Genomic DNA, 12,007 nt, shown 5'->3' with positions numbered 1-12,007 from the left:
CATGAAGATAGATCTAGTTGCAGTGACGCAGTTTAAGGAGCTTTTGCCGTTTTCTTTGTGCTTCTCTCTCTTTGTTGATACTTTTTGCAAAAAAACGAAACCTCAAAAGAACATAGAACTTTACAACTGTGGTCAAAGTTGCTTTTTCGTGCTCTGGGCAACCAAGTTGTGGAAAGGCCAGTGTCTGCAGCTGACTTGAAAAATCAGCTAGACTCGCTACATGCAACTTGTTTTTACTGAAGAACGCAGTAAATGCATCTTCCATGGCCTTCACAACTTTTGACAAGGTCTCACTAGGATACACAAGGCCTCCATTGTCAAAATGGGTTGTGAAATGTGAAGCAGCGTCGGCACTAGCTTCTGCTTTACTTACACAAAGGCAGCCTGCACACTGGGGACAAGAATTTTTGGCAATGATTTTTCGTGCAACATAACCTGCAGTATAGTATATCAAAGCGCTATTGCTCCTTTTTTCTGTGTAAGCTTCATGTTCACCACTGGACGCAAGAGATTGAATGACATCCTCAGCTTCATTGATACTCCCGCGGTCAAGAAGGCCGTCTATCCTGTCCAGTAGGCTCCGGCCTGTTGTTGCACACAGCTCATTTGGATTCAGCAGTGCTCTGACCACGTCTGGTGGGCAGTTTCCTCCTCTGGGTGGTTTGGCTAGATTATAAAATGCCAGTAAGTTTACAGTCACGAGAAATTGCGAAACTGTTGGATGGTCGTTGCACCCTGATGATTGCCTAATTATTCCAAAAAGGTTTTCTAGCTTATCTTGGCTTAAGCGGGACGTTAAAAGATATTTGAAGCCCACGGTAGATGACAGGTAGGACAACAGATTAAGGATACTTGTGATGGTAACCCTTAGTCCAGAAGCTGTGCTTTCTGTAAGAAAACCACCACCAGCCGGTTTTGCGTGCTGCTCCCACTCTCGCAAATATTCAAGAAACCCTTTCAAAAAGCGCATGTTTGGACTTCCAGGCTTGAGCGCCTTTCCGCTTGTCCGTGATGTCATGACACGAATCAGGCGATTCATTTCTTTCACAAAATCTACAGTCGGCTGCACAGTCCCATACGAAGACTCAATGCGCTCCCTGTACACAAATAGCCCTTTGATGACCTGATCGCTGAAGAGCTGAAACGCGATGTCCACTTTCATTTTTTCGAAACAGTTCGGCTTAATGTGTGCATTTGTAATGCTCGGCATCACTTTCAGTGTAACACTTTCCCGATCTGCTTCGAAAGCTGCTTGAACAATACCACTATGGACATGTCCAGTTGGTGTCAAGTACCCTTTTGCAACAAATCCATTTCTCACGTTTTTCATTAAGTGTGGAAAATCGGACACAAAGAACAGCTGCCTCTTCGGATCAACTGGGTGCTTGGTGCTGCTCCGAACGTGGCTTGCAAAACCTTGTAAAAAAATAAAGAAAGAAAACATGTCAAGGAGAAGCAGTTATTACCTAATTTCAAAAAAAAAAATTATTTGTGCGGTTTTACATGCCAAAACCACAATAAGATTATAAGGCACACCGTGGTGGGTGACTGGACTATGGATTAATTTTCACCACCTGGGGTGCTTTAACGTCCACATAATGCGCGGTACATGGGCGTTTTTGCATTTCGCCCCAGTCGAAATGCGGCCGCTGCAGCAATGACTTAATCCCGCACCCTCGGGCTTTGCAGCGCGCTCTACAACAAAGCCACTGCTCCACCACGGTTGGCGATTAATTCATCACAAGTTAAAAAATCGTAAAGCGTGTGCTGCAGTACTAGCACAACGTTGCAAGAACAACTTAGCATATTGCACTCAAATAAAATATCTCACCGTTTATTCCAAACAGCCGCCACATGCTCCTATTCCAGCTGGCGCCGTCGCATGTTATGCAGTCCACAAAGAGACCAGCTTTTTCCGCAAGGATGGCTGTTTCCACAATGATTTTCGCCAGTGTCACGGATTTCACATTGCCCTTGGAGGCAAAAACGCCAAGAATTTGTGTCCAGCTTCCTGCATAAAGGTATAAGTATTTTCTGAGAGCATATGCCTTACATATTATACGGTTGCGAAGCAAAAAAGAAAAAGAAATCAGCTAACCAGTAAATGGCTGAAACAGCACTACCATGCCATGGTCTGCCAGCACATTCTTCTGGTCAGCAGGTGTATGATCCCCGAGGTCGACAAATCCTTCAATGTGGCCTTCATTGTAAAAAAGAAGCACAGGAGGAACATCCAGTTTTACTTTGACATCTCAAGAAAGGTTGGAACATATCAGTCGTTAGTAAAACAATGTAAACATGTCAGTTTCACATGAAAGGCGCGGAATTAATAGCGATGGCAAAGCATTAACCTACACGAAGTATTAAGGTTCGCAGTTTTATCAGTCGTATAGGTTACAGTAAAAATTCGCTAATTCAATTTACAAGTACGGTGTCGCGTGCGCATCGGTACTTCTTGACGGACAGCACTCGATGAACAGGAATTTTGGTGGAGAGCACATGCAGCGGGGAGGAAATGCCTCTCGCTTCACCGCCGTTCCAGAATATGAGGTTACACGACCTCCAACTCAAGGCGAACAGAGAGCGTTTATGTAGCCACAAACCATCTCTGCTCGCCCTAATTAGGCTATGCACCCGTCGCAAAGGTGCGGTGCGCGAACAGCCATGCGCAGCCACAGCCGGGCTAGAGGAGCCTGCTACCCCCTATACCTCGCGCTTGAATGTCAGCTCCAACATAGAGCGCACGGGAAGATGGTGTGCATCCAACCATCATAATTTTTGGCGCACCGTTGCACGCACACCATACGGCGCTCGGGGTGTGAATGGATCTTACCGCACTTTAACTTTACACAGAACATTACGGCGGTGGCGAAAATTTACCTGGAGTACGTGTTCATATAATTAATATCGCAATAAAAAGCAACACATTGCAGAACACCTTAAGCATATGGGCGTTCGATCGTAATCCATTTCGTTTGAGGAAAATCATAGCGATTAGCAGAACACTCCATCTTCTTCATGCACGCAGGAGTTTCGAAGAATATGCAATGAAGCTTTACTCACCTGCTGATTTTACATTTAGGTGCTCTGAAAGCTTGATCTCATCGATGACGAGGCCACCGTGCCGACTGTAAACATCCATGGCCTTCGTCTTTTCAGTCAAAGCTTTGAAAATATTGGCACTGAGGCCAAAGCCACCCTTGAAGCGTTGCAGATACCTTTGCAGGCAAGTTCTCCCAGGCAGTACCATAATGGTTTCTCTGCGGAGATGTTCGTACAACTTCGGGCTTCGCATCTTCATCATCATGCATTCTACGATCCACTCATCATTGTATCGCATGCCTTTATGTGACTTCCGTCTTGCAGCGAGGAAGCAGTTCTCGACAGCGAGTTGCTGTTTGTGAGGAAGAGATTTAATTTTATTTTCAAATGCCTCTTCGCTAACAGCCTCATTTTGCTCTTTCATGTGTTCCACCTGTTCTTTTGCAGTTGCGAGTCGTTTCTTGGTTCTCGACAAATTTCGAGAAATGTTCTTACAGTGTTTCTTTTCGCCATGCTTCCCTGCGCTTGCCTTTTCCCTTTTCTTTCTCCTGCATGCTTGGGTTTGAGCTATAACTCTTTGGTACTTGCAGAAAACGCAGGACTCCCCTTCAGACTTCGTAGATAACAAGCATTTTTCCGCAAAATACATGTCTCTGTAGGAAGTGTGCTTCTTTGAAGCAGGCTTTAGGCCGCATCCAACACAAAGAACTGTCAAGGAAACGTTCTTGATCAGGGATTCGGCCTCATCACGAGTTGTGAGGACTTGTTTTGATTTCTCTCTCCCTCTCAAGTAAACCGTGGCTACTACTGACTGTCGCTCAGGCAAAGGCTTTTCGAACAATACCATTTTCTCAATGAAAAGGGTGGCGAAGTTATTTATTTCGGCTTCACAATAAGCGTAAGCTACTGATTCTGCTGGCAGAGATGGCACTTTCATCCACGCGACAGGAATAGAGAGGTCGCTGAACGGATGGCGACTTTCAGTAGTGTTTTGCAGGAACTGAGCTCCATCATTTTGCGCGCTTGCTGCTTCAAAGCTACTGCGTGGGATGCACTCTTCAGGTACATCAGCATTCTGGTGGACACCTTCGAGACTCTCTGTTTCCGGTCCCTCAATGGCTGAGCACCGCTCAGAGGCAGCTGACTCACTGCGCTTGCGCCGCTTTGATGGAAGCTTTAGATCTTGCTCGCACAGATTTCTTGTTTTTCTTTTTACTGGCACTTTAGGCACAAGGTGCTTAGGGTACTCAGGAAATATCGTGGGTACGGCGTCGGGTTTCAGGCGCGGTTTATCGCGAGGAATCTCGTGGACGACGCCGTTCACGGTAACAGAGAATGCGCGCTCGATTAAACTGCTTTCGAAATGTTTTTCGCAAACCACAGCAGTTGATGTAAGTCTTCTGTCCGTTCTCTTGATCATTCTTGCCCATTCTGCTAGCCGCTTCACATCAGATGGTGCAGTGAACAAGGATACACGCTCTGTGTTCGAGCGGTAACCGCTTTTACACAACGGCACAAAGCAGGTCCTCTCCTTGCACTGTCTCTTTAGCTTCGGCATTTTTTCAACGCCGGCATGTAGTTCTTGTAATGACAGGCACACAAACACAGCAGCGAAGCACTCACTCTTTGATAACACCAAGAACAAACACGCAACACTGTAATAACACTGAGAACGCAAACATGGAAACCGACGCAACCGCTGCGAAACTGATGTGCGAAGCAGACGACACGCGCAGTCTGCACCCACCCGTATGGCAGCGACCTCTGCCGGCCACCGTCGGCATTCATTGCAGGCGGCGCCACGCTCCTCCATTGAAAAGAGCGGGTGGACGGCACACTAGCCAGTATATTCCAGGCACTATAATATAGGGTAGAGTGTAGACTAGGTTGAGTGGAACCATAGAGTTTCCTAGAAAAATTTTGTATGAAACTCTGAGTGTAACGAGCGGCTGGGGCGTCGCATGCTTTGCGGTGTGGCGCGCGACGATGAAAAATACTGTAGCGGCGCTGCGATCGAAGTGAATTGGGCCGCATCAAGGAACGCTACTAGATACTTTTCAGTTGTAAAACTCCGCCTGGGAGCGGCGCGAGAAGGTGACCCTCTGCCGTCTCCTCTCGCGAGGTGGCGCTGCCGCCATGGTTGGCCAAAGCCGGTCGTGGCCTAGAATTACTGTATATGCTACCACAGGTACCTGCGGTAGCATATACAGTAACTCTAGGTTGGCCTAAAACGCCTTGATAATTTGAAAGTAGCGACACTCTCCTCCTCACGGCGCTTTCCTCGTCGAGTCTCCTCGCCCGCCGGCTGCGCACGGCACGCTATTCCTCCTGGGCTCCCGCGGACGGGTCGCAGGATTCTATGGAGGCGTGTTATATTGGGCCAGTTGCGCGCCCCAGTGGGGTTGAACATTTTGAGAAATGCTAATAACAGCATCGATAATGCTGGAGGCAATGTTTATGAGGAGGTTGTTTTTTTCTTAAAGCCGTATGAACGGGGTATACTGATTTAAAGGGAGCTTTGAGGCGAGTTCTATACTCCAGTCAATTTTTCTGCCACATGATCAGGTGCTTTACTTCGTGCGTCTGGTCTAGTATTGCTTGTGACACATCCCTTCGTGTGTGGCTTATTAAGCGAAAGCCTTAGACCTCTGTATCAAGGTCCCGTTGTGAGCTACAGTAAATATCACGTGACCGAAGGATGGCGGGAAGCGAACGAAAGCATGTGCAGCCGCGTATAAGAGATGATTAATGATAACCAAAGCAATGATTGATTAGTGATTGGATTGTTGTTCGTGCACCTTAATCCACCCCAATCGGTCTTAATACCCTTTCATCAACACTTCTCCTTAATCCACCATAATCCGCCTTAATTCTCCTTCACGCACCTAAATCTTTATTCATGCATCTTAATCCTTCGTAATGCACTCTAATCCACCTTAATCTTCTTTAATACACTCTAATCAACCTTAATCCTCCCTAATCCACCTTATGTCAACCACTAATGATTCATTAATTAACTTGGGTAATCATTCTCTCATACAGGGGTGGACATGCTTTGGGTCCCCTCTGGCCTTCCTTGGGTCACGTGATACTTCCAGTTTAGAACGCGACCTTGAAACAAAGATCTAAAGGCTTTCGCCTTAAAACTTAAAGAAAAGCTCAATTTTGACTAGTGAACACTCATCACCTACAATACTACGGGGATACTTGCCACTAACTTTTTCAGGGCGCAAAGCAGAATCAATAATACTGCGCTTCCGACTGAATAACAACAGTTAGCGGCGTGCGAAGTGATGGAGCCACCCCAGAATATTAGGCATACTGACAGCCGCAACAAAAACGCTGGTGAGCAGGCCGGAAGAATGATAAAAAAATGCAGCATTACGGGATGCTTTGCTACGAGCTATAAGAAAGACTCCTCAGCTCGCAAACAACGCTGTTCTTTGTCAGAACAAAGTTGCTTCGGCCAATGTCATGCAGCCACTGCTTCCTACGCAAGCCGTCACGCTTTCGTTGTGGTATCATAAAAACGGCATAACCATCTTCCGGCTTCTTGCTGCAGTTATATGCGCAACAGCCCGGCATAGCGCTAGCACATAGACCAGAAACACTGCGCACAACGTTCGCTACGCCTAGCTAAAGCACCGAGCCAGCCGTGCTCAGGAGGAAAATGGCGCGAACGAAAAAGAAAAACACAAGCAAAACTCAAGATCCGCGCGTTTCCAAGGGCAACGGCAGGGAGACCAATCGTCGTGCAGAAAAACGGGGGCAAAACTGGTTGCCGCGGGGGGGACACGCAAGGGGCGAGGAGGAGGCAAGGAGGTCGCGCGGCGGCGGCAGAGTAGCGGTACTTTCAAATTATCAAGGGACTTTAGGTTGGCCCGGTTGGCTGCGGAAGCTTCCCAAAGCAGCAGCGCGCCGCCGACTCAATGCCACATTTTTTTTTGTTTGCTGCACTTCATGGCGCTAAATATTCAAAGAATAGCCTTTTTACATTGTGCACTTTGTAAAAAGCAGCTAATAGGCGAATGAAGAGGACAGTGAGGCTTTTCGTTAGTGGAATGTTTTATGTACTCATGAAAAAAAGAATAGGACCAGTACAACGCCGGATTGATGAATCTAAGCATTATGCATCGATATTCACAAAAGACGCGCTTTCTTGGTTGCTACAGCTACTTTGTGACTGCTTTCTAGTCGACAGTTTGCATCCCTGGAGCAAAACTGAATCCGCATAAAAATGAAGAAATTGAGTACTTCGCACGTGAACGCGAACATATGCGCTGCACAACCAAGAAGAGGGAGGCAGCACCCCTCTAGATAATCTAAAACCTTCCAAAATATCTCTCCGCAAAGGCCTGCCTCATCCAGTGAAGCCGACACACTTTTGTTAGCAGTCTTCATAAAGCCCAGCATCTTTGGCGTCGGGTGCTTTAAGGAACCTTGCTTGAGACTTCTGCACTCAAGTAACTGTCACAGCCAACTGCTGGGGTTTCAAAGGTTATGTCTGTTATGCATAGATAACATGGGGCGCCCTTTGTGACTTTACGAATAACATATCCACACAGATAATAAACAACATTGTCCCCTATGTTCATTGCTCATTGCTATGCTCATTACAAGCACATTCTGGTGAGCTGCTTCGCTCCAGGCAACTTATCAACGTCGCCTCAATGGCATTGCGAAGACTACTTTTTTTACTTGCAGGCTTCTCTCGTCTGCTTGAATGTGTCGTTGATGCTGACGAGCACAGGTCCTGGCACAGCGTCCACACTACCACGTAGCGCTGTTTTAACAGGTGTATACAGGCTTAGAAGGCGGAATATCTGCGTGAAGTTGGTTATAGTAGGATGGGACTCATCTCAACCGAAGGAACGCACTAGTCTAATGTATTGCTGAAAGAAACATGAGAGGGAATTTCCTAGCAAACAGTACAATCTGAATGTAGTCACAACAAATGTGAACAGTGTGCCTTACCTCCAGTGGATCTTGATGTAACTTGGCTGTCGAAACATAGAGCACACCTGGACGCGGCAGATCATCGACAATGTCTAAAGTCTACATCAGAGTTACTCGCAGTGACTTTGTCGTTTGTTGTGATGCAAAAAGCTTCAGGTTCTTTTGAATTGCATTTTGTTCTGTCAAGTTCAGCAGTTCGAAAAAATCTTTGATGACCTGACATGATTAATGTAACAATTTTATATCCCTTAGGAAATGCGCACGAAGTTCAAAGGCGGTGGTCTGGTAAACTATTTTGACGTAGAATGCTCGCAAACATTTAATAACACAAAAAAACAGGAGTGAGAACAGACAAAGTGATAGGAAGAGCGCTGCGCCCTCACTAGCTATCACTTCGTCTCTTTCTCGTGTTTTTTCTTGTTTCATTGCCGTTTCATTGTTCCATTGCAGGCATGTTTGCTCACAAGGCGAGAAGCATTTTCCTGGTACAGAAATAAGAAACACGAGCAAAACGTGGCACGCTTCTGCACGCATCGGCGTCTCTGTCTACCCACACAAACGTTGTTCGCACCACCCGCCTTCGGGCCGACATAAAGCCCCTCAATCTCCCAAAGTAGCGCCATTCACTTCCCTCCTCCTCCGCTCGGCGCGGCCTCGACAGTGGCGCCGCCGGTGGTGGGCCTGCCGTAGCAGACGACGGCTAACACGCTACGGGAGGAAATCCGCGGAAAAGTTCGTTCGAGTCCTGCGGAGCAGTTTTTTCAATGCTTTGTCAGTTGGTAACTGGCCTTAAGAATGTCGTGTCGGATTTGCGGAAGAAATAGAGAAAAGCACTATTATTCAAGGCGTATTTAAGGCGTAAAGCACGCGCACGTTGAAAGTTCGTGTTGCTGAAACACGACACAAGCACGCGGTGTGCTCAGACACGCGAGTAATTACCAGAGTTTCAGGTTTTGACAGCGTGAAAGTATGTGCACGTGGTTTCGTAGGTTAATTTACGTACCTGCAGGATGCTTTTGTTCGGCCGGCGCGTGAGAGATTCCGACTGTCTGCGGTCAGCAATGCCTGGCAGCAGGGCCGTTTCTATTCCGCGTCTTTTACAGATGTACGTAGCTCATGCACAGGTTGTGGTGGCCATGAGCAACGTTTTCACACATAGGAGGTATAGATAATTTGAACAACGTACCAGCATATGAAATCGTTATTTATTTATTACAGTGCAAATGGTTAGAATTTGATAGAAAAAAAGAAGGAACTTGATAGGACAACTGGAAAGAGGTTCAGAAAATAATTATCCCCCTCCCCTCATTGGCACCAGCAACACTTTTGTTGAAGTGCTAATTTTATCTCTGTATACTACGTGCGTCTGTATTCTTTTGCGTTGTAAGTTTTCACAAGGAAGCAGTGTTGCGTTAACTGGAACAGTCAAGGCACACAAGACAGAAAAACAGTTGATTCTTGGGTTTTACATCCCAACACCACAATCTCATAAGGCACGCCATAATGAGGGCTCCGGATTAATTTTTTTCCAGCTGGGGTTCTTTACCGCTCCCCCAATGCCCTGGACACGGGCGTCAAAAGAAGAGGTTGGAGGAGCCGTGGCACTTACTTCACAAAGCCGCGCGTTCTTTGCCACTTGCTCGAAGTCAGCCCGCCCGATCTTGTGAATCCACACTTTCCTTCGTTTTCCGTTGCGCCCGGCGGATGGTAAAGCAAAAAGCTTTTTGCCGTCACTGGGTCTGTTGTGGCAACCGTAGGCGCAGCAGCACGGCATCGCAATTAAGCACTCTGCCCTAACACATTGTATAAAACTACCGCGCTCCTTCAAACTGCCTGCCGTACTTTCGTCGCGCAGGCCCAAGAATGGGGGTCGCTGCGAGCTGGAAAGAAAAGATATACAAAAGCGCGGCGCCTGCTCTGCGCCGGAAAGAAAAAAAAATATAAAAGCGCGGGGCCTGCTTTCACGTGACACAGATTGGCCAATGGGGGAGCGGAGGAGGCTGGGGCGACAGGAGGAGTGGAGGAGGAAGCGCCTGGGTGAGCGGGGTGGCGGAAAGATCTAAGAACGGCGCTACTTTTGGAAAATTGAGGGGCTTTAGGCCGACAGTGTCGCGCGCGCCACCCCGCGGGCGCGACAGAGAGGGGTCTGATTCCGCGGCGGAGTTTGACGACTGAAAGTAATCTAGTAACGTTGACCACTACGACATAGGCGGTTCGGGCTAAAACATCCTCTTACAGCGTGAGCGCACTTTACTGCATGCTGCCAGAATTGCGAAAGTATAAATTTTTGCCGCTGCTCACCTTTGAGGTTCTCTTGGCATGGCGTCCCTCCTGGAACCGACGACGCAACCACGCTGTTCTCCAGACGTAGGCGTCCTGGTCTGACCCCGGTTGAGGAGAGTCCACGGCCAGAATCTGCGTGCCTGTGTCACATATCTGACGAGAGCGCGCACAGCAAAGCCACGCGTTGCTATGACGGGCAAACTACACAAAACTAATGACACGAGCATTTCATGGAAGGCGTAGCAGCCCTTGCGGCACATGAACATTGTCTTCTGTTCGTGCATCGGTGCGATGATGGCGAAAGGCTGCCGTTCACGCATCCGATGACGCCGGGACTGGCGCCGCGTCGAAGGAACGCTTCTTTCATGGTCGCCTTGTCCTCGGACATCCTCGGGAAGTGGTCCCACTTGTTGCGGGTATCGGGATGGCTGATGGCCTCCGCCACGCGTCGCACACGCTTGCTCACCGCCGGCTGGGTCACGCCAAACGTCTCCTTGCCCCCTGCCGTCCCTCGGCAACTGACCGTGGCGAAGAAACGCAACGCGCACAACACTTGTTGCTCTGCCAACGTTACTCTCACGCCTCTGAGTTCCTGCGCCAGGTCGTGGCACAGCCACCGCACAGTCTCTTCAGGCGAAAGTGCAGCCGAAACAGGTCGTCTGTCACGTGAAACGCAACCTCGGGATCCCTCCTCCCGCGGCCTAGCTGACGAGCCGCCGCCGCCAACGCAGTCGAGAAGGAAGCCATTTTGCATTCCAAAAGGAGCGGGGCAGTCGCCAGTTATTTCACGATATTGCCGGGTTTGTTCGGCATAATTAAGCATAATTAGTACGTAACCGTCAATTTGACGTGTCGGTTTTTGAGGATTCCAGACGTCGCTTGAGACAGGCAAAATGGGTGCGGCCTGAAAACTGTTGGCCAATCACCGAGGGGTAGTGGCGGATTCGGAATAAAATCACTTTGGAGCCGCTTTACAATATACCGACCCTAGTTTGACCTTGGCTGACCTTGAAGGTCAGATTCACAGCGTTTTAACCGAATCGGGCACTTTTCAATGCATACATTCGCCGCGTCTGTCCATAGAATTAGCGTAAAAAGAATGTCTGCAAATTCAACAATTCAAGACGCTCCCGCTTTAACATATTTGTTTTCCAAAGGAAACCGTGCACTACGACAGTAGAATGAAAGCTGACCGTCGGGCCGCAATGCGCGCGCAATCACCAAGCGGAAATATAGAGATTAAAATGAAATGAAGAAGAGAAAGAAAGGCATGCATTCCTAAGGCATAAATACGTGTCATGTGTAATTATAAACGCAGTTTGCGCGGTCTGAACACATGTACCAGGGAAAGAAGTAGTACGAGTCACCCTTCTGAAAAGTAGCATCAGCAGTTTTCAACGGCGCCACCTTGATGGGGCCCATTCCACTTCGATCGCATCGCCGCCGCAGTATTTTTCGTCGTCGCGCGCCTCATTGCAAAGCAAGCACCGCCTCAGCCGTTCGTCCTACTCAACCGTATTGTAGTACACTGTACTGCTCCACTCATGCACACATTTATTCCGGTTCTCCATTATTGTGCGCCTTATTTGGAATGTTATCGCCTAGACGTACTTAAGTGTGTCCGTCGAATGATGATCCCTCCAGGGATCAAAACGTTTTCGCCGCGTAAGCCACGCCTAGCGTCGGTACATCCAGATATTGCGTTGCAGTTGCATATTATTACTTC

Source organism: Dermacentor albipictus, chromosome 8, assembly GCF_038994185.2.
Source record: "Dermacentor albipictus isolate Rhodes 1998 colony chromosome 8, USDA_Dalb.pri_finalv2, whole genome shotgun sequence".
In the NCBI taxonomy this organism is placed as follows: domain Eukaryota; kingdom Metazoa; phylum Arthropoda; class Arachnida; order Ixodida; family Ixodidae; genus Dermacentor; species Dermacentor albipictus.
Note: the sequence above shows the minus strand (reverse complement) of the source record.